This window comes from Lissotriton vulgaris, chromosome 9 (genome assembly GCF_964263255.1).
Source record: "Lissotriton vulgaris chromosome 9, aLisVul1.2, whole genome shotgun sequence".
Lineage (NCBI taxonomy): Eukaryota > Metazoa > Chordata > Amphibia > Caudata > Salamandridae > Lissotriton > Lissotriton vulgaris.
In genome coordinates, this window is record NC_141697.1 from 458402330 (window position 1) to 458417056 (window position 14727).

Genomic DNA, 14727 nt, shown 5'->3' on the forward strand with positions numbered 1-14727 from the left:
CCACCAGTGCTGTGGCTGGCCCTACCCTTGAGGCCAGTCTGCCTCACTCATAGGTACCTCCATTGGCCTTGTTTCAGCAGTAGAAGCTGCAACTCACCAGGAATTGGCAGTGCAGGATTTGCACGCACACCAAACTAAGTTAGCAAACTTACAGTCACCCAGCTTCATTCACAAGCACTTTTACCATGTGCTGCCTGCTGTGGAGCCACTGGGATTAATTATGCTGAAAAGGATGACAACATTATGCCGTAGTGTTGACTAAATTATGCATGAAAAAAAGGTCTGCAGCGTAATGCAGTATATTTTCAGATATTTTATTATTTTGACATGTGTACACATGCTAACAGTCTCTGGAAAGATTTTGCCTTATTTGTACCAGTGTAACATACAAAGGCAGCAGTGAGAAAGGTGAGTCGACCTTTACAATAGGCCATCCACTCCGCAGCAACACAAGTCACATTTTATATTAACTTTTTATATGTTTGAGCTACAAACAATTTATTCGTTTAAATGGTCAGATCATGCAGCAGATCTTGCATTATGAGGCAAATAAGGCAGAGCCATAATTTTAGAGAAAACATTTGCAAACTAGGATATTTTACCATTCATGTCTGAACTGCTGTTGTGGAAAAAGGGAGTAGTGCTGATGACAGAAACTCTATGGCTCTGAGACAAATGGCTTGTGTTTACACATTTTATCGTATTTGGTACATTCTGTGATTAGAAGCATATCCCACTTTGTGAATATATTTTAATGTCAATAACTCATTATAACCTTAAATAATCATGTGTATCCATTGGTTGATTAAACTGGGCAGTGAAATGCCAAACAAATACAAAAAATTGGGATGTCTTCGTATTCTGGCCACACCTCTGGCTCCACCACAGATCCAATCCTTGGGTTATTCCTGCCCTTTTATTCTCCGCCCACTGTTCCCTTACTTTTTTTCCCCCACTTCGACCACTGTGTAAGACTCAGCATCCCTGGACCTGTGATGTGCCGCCGCTGTGGGCACCGCATGTGCCACACATTTACGGTGCCAGGCTTCCGCATCAGGGAGATGGCCATTATTGTATCCCTAAACGTGGGCACGTTGTCAGTTTGACATTGACTACACATAGAGGGAATCTAAGTTTCTTAAAAAAAATATAGCTAACATTTCGACCTATACATTTTAATTTGTATAAATTTATTGATTGTTTGTAAAATTTAGCAATGCCCGGGGAATTCTCGTAAAGGGAGCACCCATTGGAGAATCACTAGCGTGTGTGATTGCTGAATTATTTATTACTAACTTTGACGTTGTGCTTTAACTTTGGATAAATGTTATCATGAATTCTAGCACCAAGAAGCCAATATTGGTAAATATGTGTGCTACAAATAATCCCTAACATACACTGTGCATACAATATATTTAATCTGGTGCTTTAATCATAGGCTGTTTTAAAGTATTCTGATAAAAATCGAATCGTGCTGAAGACACCCCTGATTGGTGTTGGATCGAGGACCCGGAAGTCTGCACACCTAGCACACAGAGATAAAGCACCTTGTCAGAAAGTTTAGCGTTTTCCGTACAGGTGGAGTTTGTTGGCCTGTGGCAGGTTCAGTCACATGTCCTGGATTCCTGGCATTTAATTGATTCTATCCCAGTTCTGCGCCCCAGTGTTTCTTGTGGCCCACCTGGCACACATCATGTCGGAGGATGGTGATGATGTTAACATTTTGCCCCCCCCCCTGGAAAAATTTCTGCGGACGCCCATGATGTCCTACTTACTTGGGATGAGTAGCACTATAAAAGAAATTAAATACATATGAGAGAGGGTCTATGTGAAGAGGAGGGTCACCATTGGAGGGTGGTGGGAAGGCGGGACCGGCCGGTCCAGGCATCCTGCGTTTACCTGGGAGGCTGGAAAGGTGGGCGAGGTTTTGTTACCACAAGAAGACTTGCACATTTGCACAAAGCTGTGTGCATACTGAAAAACCATGCTGCATAATTATCTTAACCTAATATAAACTTCTTTTCACTCGTACTTATTGCACGACCTCTTCTGATATGTCTGTAAACGTACCTTTTGTCCTGAATTGACTCTAGAAGTTTTGTCCCGAATTTTGACCCTTTGTCCTGAATTTTTACACTTAATGTCCTGAATTTGCACCCATGCCAGTTGGTCACCCTAAGCCGATCTGAAAAGAGAAAAGCATAAAAATAGACAAACAGACATTTCAATGCCGATGACAATGCAGGGCAAACGAAATGTGCAGATATCTCGCGTTCCATCGTTAGCGGTAACAGCTCTCTCCTTTTTTCTGGCACTTGTAGTTTTGCTTTATTAGTTTTAAACGTAGCATTCTGGCACGGCACGCAGATTAAAAAAAATCCGGTCTGTGTGAGCGTTAAGTCACACTAAAAATGAGGCAAGTACAAGCTTTCTGAATACACCACACTTCGTGTTGTGCCCGGGATGACGCAGCAGGTGCCTTTGCTGGGGAGTTGGACGTGTGTCTCACCAGTGTCCCTGTTTAGGGCGTCTGTGCTTGCACTCCCGCCCTCCCTGAGCTCACAGCTTGCCGTTGCACAATCCCTGCCCACACACAACCTTGGCTGCCGCCTCTGTGTATACAGGTGAGCTCTGGGAGTGAACCTGCCAGAAGATGAAATCATGAAACCCGGGCCTCCCAGTGCCCCGTCTGAGGGCGGGGCCGCCGGTGACGTCACTAACCTGCGAGAAGGGACAGGATAGGAGCAGCAGCACGCAGCCCGGCTCGGGAGCCGCAGCCAGCTGCCGGAGAGCAGGGTGACAGCGGAAGGCTCACCTGCCAGGGCCGCCCGGATAACCACAGCCCAGGAGCACCGGCAGAGGTGAGAGCGCAGGTCCGGGCATGGGGGCCCGGACGGAGGAGCGGAGGTACTGCCGAAAGGGACGCAGGCACCAGCTGATTCCTGAGGCTCACGCTGCGGCCTCTGCTCTCAGCAGGGCCCGGTACTCCCCCTGCCCCCTCCTTTACGCTGTCAGGCAGGCTGCCTACCGGTTCACGGAGGCACAATGTACGGCTGAGTGCACCTCCCCTGCGCGGCGGTCTCCACGCTGGACGCCATGGAGGGGGGGAGGTGGCCACTGTCTACAATTATCAGCCATAGCAGATAATCCTCCCCCAATCCTGGGATCTGTCGTGAGAAGGGAGGTTTGTCCAGGGCCAGGCACAGAGCACAGGAATGATGTATCATTCTTCGTATATTTCCATTAGATGTGATCCTGGCCCAGAGTCTGCTTTGGATAACTGACTGCAGTGATACGTTTTGTGCATTTTCTTCATAAACGCATGGGATTTGAAGGAGCTCTGTACTCTTTGTCATTCGCGGTGTGTTAGGGTTCCTCTCTGTGCAGTTCCGGGTGTTTCAGTGCTGTAAGGTTTTGTATACAGTGACTCCGTATAATAAATACATAATAAAGGGAGCTCGTGAATGTTTACGCGTTACGTTTCTGAGCGGTTGTATATATCCCACAGCTTTTATGCCAAGGTCTTTCCTATAATTTTCTCCCCTCGTGACATGGGAGTGCCGGTGGGCTCATGCCCAATTGCTCTCTTTGGAATATAGATTAACTTGCTTTTTCTGTGGCCTTTCATTGGTTTGTGAGCGCATGTATATTTCTCATTGTTTTATTTTGATGTTACTCCTTAGTTTATTGCTTCACAGTTATTATATGCTTCTCCACCTTTAGCCAACCAGATCACTGCTGTAGACAAAAGCACTGCCATGTATATTTGTTGTCCCCTGCCCATGGGGCCTTTGCTTTGGTGCATCTGTCCACCTTAGCCTATAGGATACCCCCTTTTGTATATATTTCCCCCTTAGTCCATGGGTTTGCTGCCCTTGTATATTTCTCGAGTGGAGCGCTCGTTTGAGATGACCACAGCTCATAATACAGAATGTGGAGGTCTCCTTAATAATGATTATATATTTTTTGGCTTGCCATACGCTTTTCTGCATACTAAATTATTAATTATCATAACCAGGCAGGCTTTATGCCCGGCCACTATACCCCTTTGCTGTATCTTTGTAGTCACTGAAGGCAACCTCAATTTGTGTTTCTTCCTTTTGCTCATTGTGAGTTTCATTCTATTTTGCCTTCTTATGTTTACTTAATTTTCTGCAATCTGGTTCTTTTTTCCTGTTTCACCTTCCTTTGTACATGTGAGTATAGCATGGTGTGTTCTAATGCTTTCACTTAGACTTTATATCAGTGCTTCCCAAACATTTTGGTACCACAACCCAATTGTCAGAACGACAACCCACCCGGTTTTAATGGATATTAGGCAGACAAATTAATTTTTTAAAAATTTTGTTCAAGTTCAAGAAAACTTTATTTCGGTCAGTATGACCTAAAAAGTACAAACACATACATCCAATCATTTATAAAATTACGTCAAGGCATACAAACAACATATTTAGAGCACTGTAGAAAAATCATTATGAACATAATTTAGCATACAGAGGTACCTCCATACATTGTTAAAAAGAACAGTCTTGGGGATTGTTACTAGGCAAGAGACACAATTTTCATTTCCGAAAGTGCATAGTGCAAATAAATAAATTAGCTAAAAAGAGATTCATAAAAAGGAAGGCCCTTAAATATAAAACAGTAAAATAAGCCACGCAGGGAGATTATACCATGTTACGATGAGTCCAATACGTCATTAGTTGATTTCTAAAAGACCCTTCTGGTACACCACATAGAGAACAGGAATCCTGCAACTGAGTAGACAATCGGGATACTGGGGTCATACTTCAGTATCCTGAATGCCTCAGAACAATGCCTACTTCCAAGGTTCCTACAAATCTGCACCAGCCTACGTTTCCTTGATTTATGATAGCCGGGGCAGCTAAACAAAACGTGGAGGACTGTTTCTTCAGGGTGATCACATGCAGGGCAATGAATCGCTTGCTGATCTCTCCATTTGGATGTAAAACAGCGGAGCGGAAGAACCCCATGCCTAAACTGTAAATAAAGCTTTCTTGCAGCTGCTGGTTTGATGAGATCTAACGCCATCTCAAAGCAGAAACTATCTTTTCTTTCTAAGAAAGCTATAGTTAGTGTGCCTGTTTGGGAACTAGAATGAATTTGAGCCATTCTGTACTCTTCGTAGTGTACCTTCATTTGTTTCCTTGATATTAATGAACAGGCAAACTCAGGTTCAGCCCAGCAGTCCCCCAGGATGGTTAACAAATGTTTAATATGCGCAAACCAAGGCAGTTTGGCAGCACACCTTACCATCCTTACTTCAGAAAATTCCTCCCTATAAGGTAAAAGTTCGGGAGTAGTCCACAGGCGACGCCAGTACATTAAGGGTTTAAGACTAGACACTTCTGCAATCGACATTAGCCCAGTGTCTAGTCGGAGCGGAATTAACCGGGTACCACATGGTAGTCTGAATAGCTGTCTGAGGTATTGATTCTCCACCTGTGATAGGGACTCGAGCTTGAAGTGACCCCATAACTCTGCGCCATATAGCGTGCCACTTCGAGCTTGAGCCTTATAGATTTCTAATGCCGGGCTAACTGCTCTCTTGCTGGACTTTCTAAAAACCTTCATGATGCCACCTGATGATTGGGCTAATTTTAGTGGTGGCGACTTCGTGATGTGAGCTCCCCAGTCCATGGATTTAGTGATGGTAATGCCTAGGTAGATAAAGGAAGAAACTCTTTCAAGGGGTTTACCGTTTAGTGAAGGGTTTGGGCGTGTACTTTTTAGACTGTTAAACGCCATAAATATGGTTTTCTGTAGATTTATTTCTAAACCTCTTTCCCTACAGAATGCCTCAAATTTTTTGAGGACCCTTTGTATCCCCATAGGTGGTTTAGCTACCAAAAGAGTATTGTAGGCAAACATTGCTGGAATTTTACGGGATGCTAGCTTGGGGGCATCTAAGTCTTTTTCTGCTAGCAGGGAATCAATCAAGCCATTGATGTACAGGCTAAATAAAGTTGGCGCAAGCACACAACCCTGGCGTACGCCACGTTTAATAAATATGGGTGCAGTAAGTTTTTCATCCTTACCATACCTAATTTGCACATAATTGTCCTAGTGGAATCATTTAATGAGTTGGATTAAATAAACAGGAACCCCCATCTCATAAAGGACTGACCACAATTTTTCCCTGGGGACCAAATCAAAAGCTGACCTCAGGTCTACAAATATTAAGTAGAGACTGCCCCCTCCAGGCAGACGGTCTTCCAGTACAGCAATTGTAATCTTAGTACTTGGTCTAGGATCAACAGTTTTTCCCTGAACCCCCACCTGTAGAGGACAGTACCCCCTTTTCGTCCATCCAGGATTGTAGCCTGAGCAGCAAAATACGTGCAAATATTTTTTGGGAAATATCTCTTAAACTGATTGGTCTGTAATTGGTTGGTAAGATCAGAGAACCTTTTTTAAAGATCAGCGTTATTTCTGCACCAAGCCAACTAGAAGGGATCTTCATGCCCCGCAGTATGGCATTAAAAAGCACCCAGAAGTACGGGGCCCAGATGGATGGTACACTCCTAAAAAGATCCCCTGGAATCTTGTCCAGACCTGGTGCTTTAACGGGGCTATTTTTGCCAAAGCGCCCTTTATTTCATTTAAACCTATACTTGGGCTTATGCTACCATCAGGCTGAAAGTTTAAAACCCCTTGGTTTGGGGGACGATCCACCTTCAGGTGACAGCCATCAGATAGCACATCTTTGGGCGTCTTTTCCTTGGCATAGATGGATTCAAAATGCTCCCGCCAAACCTTTTCATCCAGATTCGGGTCGACCGCTGATTTAGGGGTAGAAAAAACAGTATTTAAAACACCCCAAAAAGTCCTCATGTCTTTATCCCCTAATGCAATTTTCAATGTATCCCAATTTTCCATTTCCCACCCTTGTTTAGCTTTTAAGATGACCGCTTTGTAGACCTTTCTTGCAGTTTTTATTTGTGTGCGGTCATTGGCTTTAATAGATGCTACTAGTGCCCTTTTAGCCTTTCGGCAAAGAACATTATACCTAGGGTGGTATCGGTGCCTACCCGGCCTGTTAGTTTTGATGGGGTAGAAGAAGTTCAATGTAACTTCTCCTAATTTAACATGATTCGACTCAACCACCTCTAGGTCTCTAACCGTCCTGTTTTGACTATATGAAATAGACCCCTCTACAAGTACAGGAAGTAAGGCATCATATACATTACCCAAATTATCCTGCGATTGACTGAAGTCAGTCCATCGCACTCTCCGCCTACAGTTCGAGACAGTCAACCTGGGATCAATAGGGTTATCCAGGGAGTACGCGCTCCCTGAATTTAATGCTTTAAGTTATACTACTAGCGCATTGTGATCGCTATCTAGACGTGGGATCATTTTAAAATCAGACACCCTATCCCAGGAATTTGAATCGATTAAAATATAATCTAATAAAAACCCACAATCTTTACTATGAAACGTGTAACCATTAGATGTATCAGACTGGGATCTCCCATTACAATCTCTTAATGAGTGTTTCAGGACAAAGCAATTCATCTGGATCACCAGGGGAGACCTTTTTTTAACTTTTGGGCACCTGGACTCTGGGATTTCCAAGAAATGATCCTCATTGTGTAAACTGTCAAGAAACAAACCCTTGAGTGGCTTGAACTAACAGTTAAAATCCCCTCCTACGATCACCATTTGTTTTGGAGGAGTGGAACATAACAATGTAGTTAATTCCTCCACCGTCGTGGATTCTTTGCCCTTAGAAGTAGGTCTCGAATATACATTTATTAGAGCAACAGGAGACTTGGAAGGAAACTGCAATAGGACACATAAAATATCAATAGAACCTGTGTCAATTTGCTTAGCCGTACAACCCAGATGTGCACCTACCCATATAGTAAGGCCCCCAGATGGTCTCCCTATTCCCCTCGATGTTGCGGGAATACTAAAGGCGGTATAACCTGATTTAGGGACCTCTCCTCTTGCCCAAGTTTCCTGGAACATGCAGATCTCAAATTGACTAGTAAAAGATACCCAATCGGGGTCATCTAACTTATTATTTATACCCGCAATATTCCAAGATAGGACCCTTGTTACCGGGCGGATGGATGAATTCTTTTTAGAGGATACTAAGGGTGGCGGCTGCATTGACACTTTTGTTATTCCAGTATCTTCCAACACATTTAACCCTACAGATATAAGATGTTTAGAATTTTCAGTCTGGGCTGGATCACCCTCATGGTGGTTACTGCTTCGGGAGCCGCTCATGCTGCCTCCGGCTGAACCTTCCTCACTTCGGAGATATGGCCCTGTAGAATTACCCTGTATCCCATAATCTAAAGGTGTAACACATATTTCCTCCTTGTTGGTTTGGGGGACTTCCTTTAGTCATTTTTTATTTTGTGCAACTCCAGCATTGAGTGGTAGCGCACTGTCATTTACAGCAAACAAATGTTTCACTGAAATGGCCACTAAATTTGCACAGATCTATAGATTTACTGATAAAGCTATATTGCACACAAATGATAATGTGTGGACATCAGTGACTATTTATCATTTGTACATCACCAAGTAAAGTGTCTTGATTTGTTTTGATCCTATTCAAATCTTTGTTTCCACCACATTTCGGAATTGCAAAAACAATGAACTTCGTTTTTGCTTTCCTAACTGCTGAATATGGACAGATCATCTACAGGTATTAACATTTTGTTTTATATTCTGTGTACCCCAAAAGATTGTCACATATTTAACTTACTTTTCTTTCTCCGATTTGCAAATTGAGTGGAGTTTGTAAATATCAATCCCCATGTTAAAAAAAAATAAGCAGCAATTTGTCAGACGATATAGGCTGATGTTTGACTTGTGACTTTGAAGTGCAGCAAATGTGACAAGGGTAATACAGAATTTAAAGGCCTCTTTATTTTTTGCTCGGACTTTCACGACTCACCAAAAATCGACTTGCCATCCACTGGTTGGGAAACACTGCTCTATATTGATCTTTCTTTCTTTCTTTCTTTCAGCTTACTCATGCTCTTCATATTGTATTAGTCCTGATGATGATCGCTCAGTTTATCAATTTCTTGGGATTGAAACATTGCTAACTTTGTAATTTACTTATCCTTCTTGCCATTATACATTGTACATGGTCTTGTGTGTGTGTGCCATACGTATATGCCATTTATTAATATTTGTGTCAAATTTTTTGAGCACCAAGGACATTTACCTCACCGCTCATTTCTGGTGAATATTTTTTGAACTCATGATTGTTTTTTCTACTGTTAAAACTTTATAATATATTTTTTTTCCTATGATAATATTTTTTTTCCCTATGATTTTGAACGACGGACCACTGTTTAAACTAAAATATATATATCCATCCTTTAGTGAAACCTCCCCCACTGAGAAAGAAGTACAGCGGTACACCAACTTCTTAGACTTCTGTATGTTTATTCAATGGAACAACGCGTTTCGGCTACAGGCATAGCTTTTGTCAAGTTGGCGTGCAAGCTCCCATTACGCAAACATAAAGGTTTTTGTTCATAGACATAGAAGTTGTAACTTAAAACTCGTACAATTCCATGATTTCATCCTAAAATTAATTCAGATCTCTAATCAACTTCTCAGTTCTAAATATAGTGACAAATTTCCAAGGAAATGCAAATTATTTGAGATTAACATTGCATACTTTCTCAAGTGGGCAGCATAGATATGGAAAACATACTGTTGGCAAGCAGTGCTAGTTGACAGCATCCTTGTGACCCAGCAAGTTCATTTAAAATGTCACTATACTTCAACCTCATAACAGAAAAATATTATTTGTTATTGCAATAACAAGGAATTCAAAGACAATAAAATTATCATGAAACAAACTATGACCATCCTGTTAGGACCCAGGCCTTTCCATTTGTCACATTCATCATGTCATACTCCCAATTTAGATTACATTTGACAATATTAAAAAAGTAACGTTCCATACATCAGATTTTTTTTTTTGCGTATTCATTTTCTTCATCTAAGTTCCGCTGACCGTATTTCATATGTGGTTAGGGGAACAATGTAAGCTAATCAATGGTGCATAATATAAAATTAATGTGAAACTAATAAAGTGTAATGCAGGTACTCTCCATATGTACCCACTGAAATTTCTGTACAAGGCCCTATTAAAATTCAGTAGGATCAAACCCGGAGATGCACTATTTGGTGGAAAGAAGAGAACGTGCCCCCCCCCCCCCCCCCCCCATAAAAAACCCTATGCAGGAATTTGGGAGGAATAGGGGTAACAGCACCACATGCAGAGGCTAACTGGAGAAGGAAACATCCGAGCCAACTAGGTTCATAACCACTTAGAACAACAAATCATAAATGGTCAGAGACCCATTGGAATCTTCTCAAGGACGATCCAGTGATAGGGAAAGACCTTGGGTAGTACCCTGCCATCATATACAAGAACCCAAATCAATCCGGCATGGTAGTACATAGCCATCTAAAACCTAAGGCCAAACCAACCACGTGGCTTAGGACAGTGACAGGATTTAGAAAATGTAGCTCATTCAAAGCCTGTAAATCAAGCACCAACTGTGACTATTATGACTTACCAACTGGAAGGAGATGCAAAATCAGGAAGTTTATAACATGCACCTCCGAAATTGTGGTGTATACTCTGAAGTGCATGCGCAATGTGATGTATTCAGGAATCACTAAGTTGCAGGTCAAAAATAGAATTCTAGAACACATCCTGGCCATAAAGAATAATGACTCAGGTTAGCCGGTAGTCAAAAATTTTCATTTGACGCACAATGGGGATAATACCCTTCCGAGATATGTTGGTATAGACTTAGTGGACAAAAACTTGAGAGGAGGAGATTGCGAAAAATAACTGCGACTCCTGGAATCCGTTACATCATTGAACTCAACACTAAAGTACCTTATGGTCACAACAGCGGCAAGGAGTTTGCAGTACACATTGGTATCTAAGACTCCATATTGAAATATAAACTTGCTTCACAACTCCACATGGAGTATACAGCTTGTATGTATTTTAATCATGTAGTTAAAAAAAAACATTCCAAACATGCTACTTCACTCACACTAGCACTTTACACATTTTTGCACTTATCCCCTCAGGAACAAATGTGATGAAAGATGAATTTAAATATATTATCTATCAGGCCCTCAAACTATATCTTGATCAGATAGACATTCGCAGTGTATTTTACCTTGCAATATGCTCGGATGACTGCATCACCTTGGAGCTATATAGCAAGAAGTAACAGGGATTTATACACTTTTAGATTTCATTACAGATGCTATTTGATGGATATGGCTAAAGAATTGTAGAAAGGCCACCTGAACACGTTTGGGAACTGGGAGTCAAATAATTTTGTATGCACAAGGTTGGGGCATATGGAGAGCACTAGCATTTACCTTTATTAGTTTCACATACATTTTATATTCTGCACTATTGATTAGCTTACTTTGTTCCCCTTGCGACATATGAAATATGGGTAGCAGAATTTAGATGGAGAAAATGAATACATGAAAAACAAGATTTATGAAATGCAACATTTTTTAAATATGATCAAATGTAATCAAAATTCAGAGTACGACATGATGAATGTGGCAAATGGGAAGGCCTGGATTCCAACAGGATGGTCATAGTTTTAATGATCATTTTATTTTCTTTAAAGTCCTCATTACAATACCAAATAATATTTTTCTATTATAAGGTTTAAGTATGATATATTGAATGAACTTGCTGGGTCACAAAGATGCTGACAACTAGCACTCCTTGCCAACAGTATGTTTTCCATGTCTATGCTGCTCACTGGAGAAAGTATGCAATGTTAATTTCCAATAATTTGAATTTCCTTGGCATTCTTTAGTTGTATTTAGAATGCAGAAGTTCATTAGAGATGTGAATTAATTTTAGAATGAAGTCAAGGAGTTGAACGATTTTTAAGTAACAACTTGTATGTCTATGACCCAAAACCTTCATGTTTTCGTGATGGGAGCTTGTACGCTAACCTGAGAAAGGCTATGCCTGTATCCGAATGGCGTTGTTCCACGGAATAAACAAGCCGGAGTCTAAGGAGTTGGTGGACCGCTGTGCTTCTTTCCTGGTGGAGGGAGGTTTCACTAACGGATAATATGGATGGGTCCAAGCTGTCATGGCACTGGCTTTGTGAGCTGCAAACGTGGAAACTGAACCTATATATATCTGTATCCCAGCTCCCTTGCGATTTCAAGTTTACTCTTGTGCTTCTTTGACCCTTGTATATCTGTCAGCTTCCATTCATGAGATCAGTTAGCTTGTATATTTGTCCCCCATATTTCAAGGGCTCAATGCACTTGTCAGTGACATGCCTACTCTTTTTTTCTGTCCTTATCTGCCCTCCGGCGCCCAAACGATCACTGTGCTGTTATGTTTGTATGATGCTGCTCATGGGATCACTGCAGTCCTATATCTGCCCTCCACAATCAGCAGCATTGCAACACTTGTAAATTTGTCCTCCACTCTGTGGGATCTCTGCACTTGTATATTTGTCCTCGTTAGTCCAACAGATCATTGTGCGTGCTTGTCTGTCCTTTCCTGTCAAAAAATGTCTGTCATTGGACATATAGTTGAAATACATATAGAGTTAACTCCCAAAAATACTGACAATGCCCGATTCTGGTGGCCAGCATCACTGGACAGATATTTACTCCCAAGCCTACTTCAGTGGAAAGAACCATAAGTAAGGGTAGTTGGTGATGATAAACATAGATGGTGAATATCCATACAGTGGCGTGGAATTTGTATTGCCCAACATCCAGGAAATCACTGGACAAGTAGGCCCAACCCCTGCAGCACAAACCCTTTGGCTGCTAGTATACAGTACCAAGATATGGATCTGTGAAAGAGGATTATTTCCCACCAAGGCAAGATTTGTGTCCCTATACACAAGTTAAACTTGTACATATGATTAATTAATGCAAAGGCTTTACGTTTAGGGATGGTGTTCTTAATTAAATCATGTTACCTGAGCTCCCATTTCTGATAGTGGTTTCAATACGTCTAAAAACAATAAATAAAAAAATAGAGCCTGTGTGTGAAGAGAGCCAAGCATTTTTTTCTTATTCCTCAAATATTTTGCTTTTTCTATGCATGTATATTTGCTTATATCGGAGTACTTGGGCTGCAGGCAATTTGTAAGATTTCTTTATTGTTCACTGCCTGCTACTAACTTGTTTTTAAGCCAAGTTTTTTTAAAACTTGACTTGCAGTGTATTCCTTGAGTTTTAACTAACACCTGAATTTTTGCAAGTTGACTCGAGTTTACCCAAACCTACAATACTTTTTTGAAAAATGAATATTTCCACCTAAATGCTATAGGTGTGTCAATACTATGTCAAAAAAATCTAGAAATGTTTACAGTGACAGCAGCTCATTTTTAGGTTAACTAGGATATTAAATATTTATCACCAAAGGTGATGTCAACAAACCTGTTGTCCATATTATTTACTTGATTCTCTATTGTTCATGTCTTGCAAAATTTGTGTACCGCATTGCCTTGGTTTATAGAGTTTGTGTGTCACAAGGGACAATCAAATAAATAGTGGCAGTCAATGCATGGTTATAGTCACTATAAAGGAAATACAGTCTCTGCTAGTCAACGCTGTCTTCTCCATTGTGTTGCTAAAATAGGTATCTATATAATGTGGGCTACTTTATCATGGGGTTCTCCTATCTAGTACCCAATACACAGCTATAGACATATTGTAGGATAGGATACAGACAATCTCTACTATGAATGGAAATAGTAGAAGCACTATTTATTTTCTTTTCGTTTTAATTTCAGACCATCTGGCCACATTGAGACCTTTGTACCCAGTCTCCTGAAGAATACACCAGACCAACTCTGTTGGAAATTATTTGGGCAGATAAACACATTGACTTATTAGTAATGAAGAGTCCAGCATAGTGACTCTCATGTTTGTAATCGTGTGAATAAGAGACACAAATAAAATAATCCATGTCTTCTCCTGTACATCATTATTAGCGTGTGGGGCTGTCAGTATTCAACACATACCTACATGGAGTTCTTCAAAATATCGGAGTCCTTATTGGATAATTATGAATTCCTTTAGAGTAGGAAGAGTCAACTGTGCTGTCTTGACTAGTTCTTGACTGACACATGACGAAGACATGCATTCCATAGCCACCTTCCCCACTGCTAGTTGGGAGAAACCTATGGTGAAGGATGTAACACTAAATATGGGTGTGGAGTTGGTGCCTAATAGCAACATGACGTAGGACAGTGGTGACTAATATAGTAACTCTGTTTATTTTAGGTTGATTATACCTTTGAATGTCTCAAGTCAAGGATATGTTTATTATGATCGTAATCTTTAAACAAGAGCAAGAAGTAATACCACAAGTTTAAAATATTCTTATAAGAGGTGATAAAACATGTACAAAATAATCCATTATAGCTTAAAAATCTTACATACACTTACACGTTACAAACCGGCACCAATAAAATTGCACTTGTACTAAGACTTATTTTCACATTAAACCACTATTCATTTTCTTTTAGACCGGATGTTTAATTCATTAATTAAAAATTTTAAAAATTACTCCTGACTTCTTAAAAGACTGTGGACCGCCTTTATATATTTTCCTAGGGCAATAGCGATCTCAAGAGTGGGCATTTCTGTAAAAAAGGTTGACCGCCTGTGCCCTAGTTCTTAAATCAT

General features: G+C 40.9%; 1 protein-coding gene across 2 annotated transcripts in view; it reads left to right on the plus strand.

Annotated features, from left to right (window-relative positions):
• Positions 1-2680: 2680 nt before the first annotated feature.
• The window catches only part of CEP170B (centrosomal protein 170B), a 415026-nt gene continuing 402979 nt past the window's right edge, over positions 2681-14727 (plus strand). For both annotated transcript variants that reach the window (XM_086937908.1, XM_086937909.1), the window contains exon 1: positions 2681-2861. The gene's annotated coding sequence lies outside the window, so the exon portion shown is untranslated. The remainder of the gene's footprint in view (positions 2862-14727) is intronic.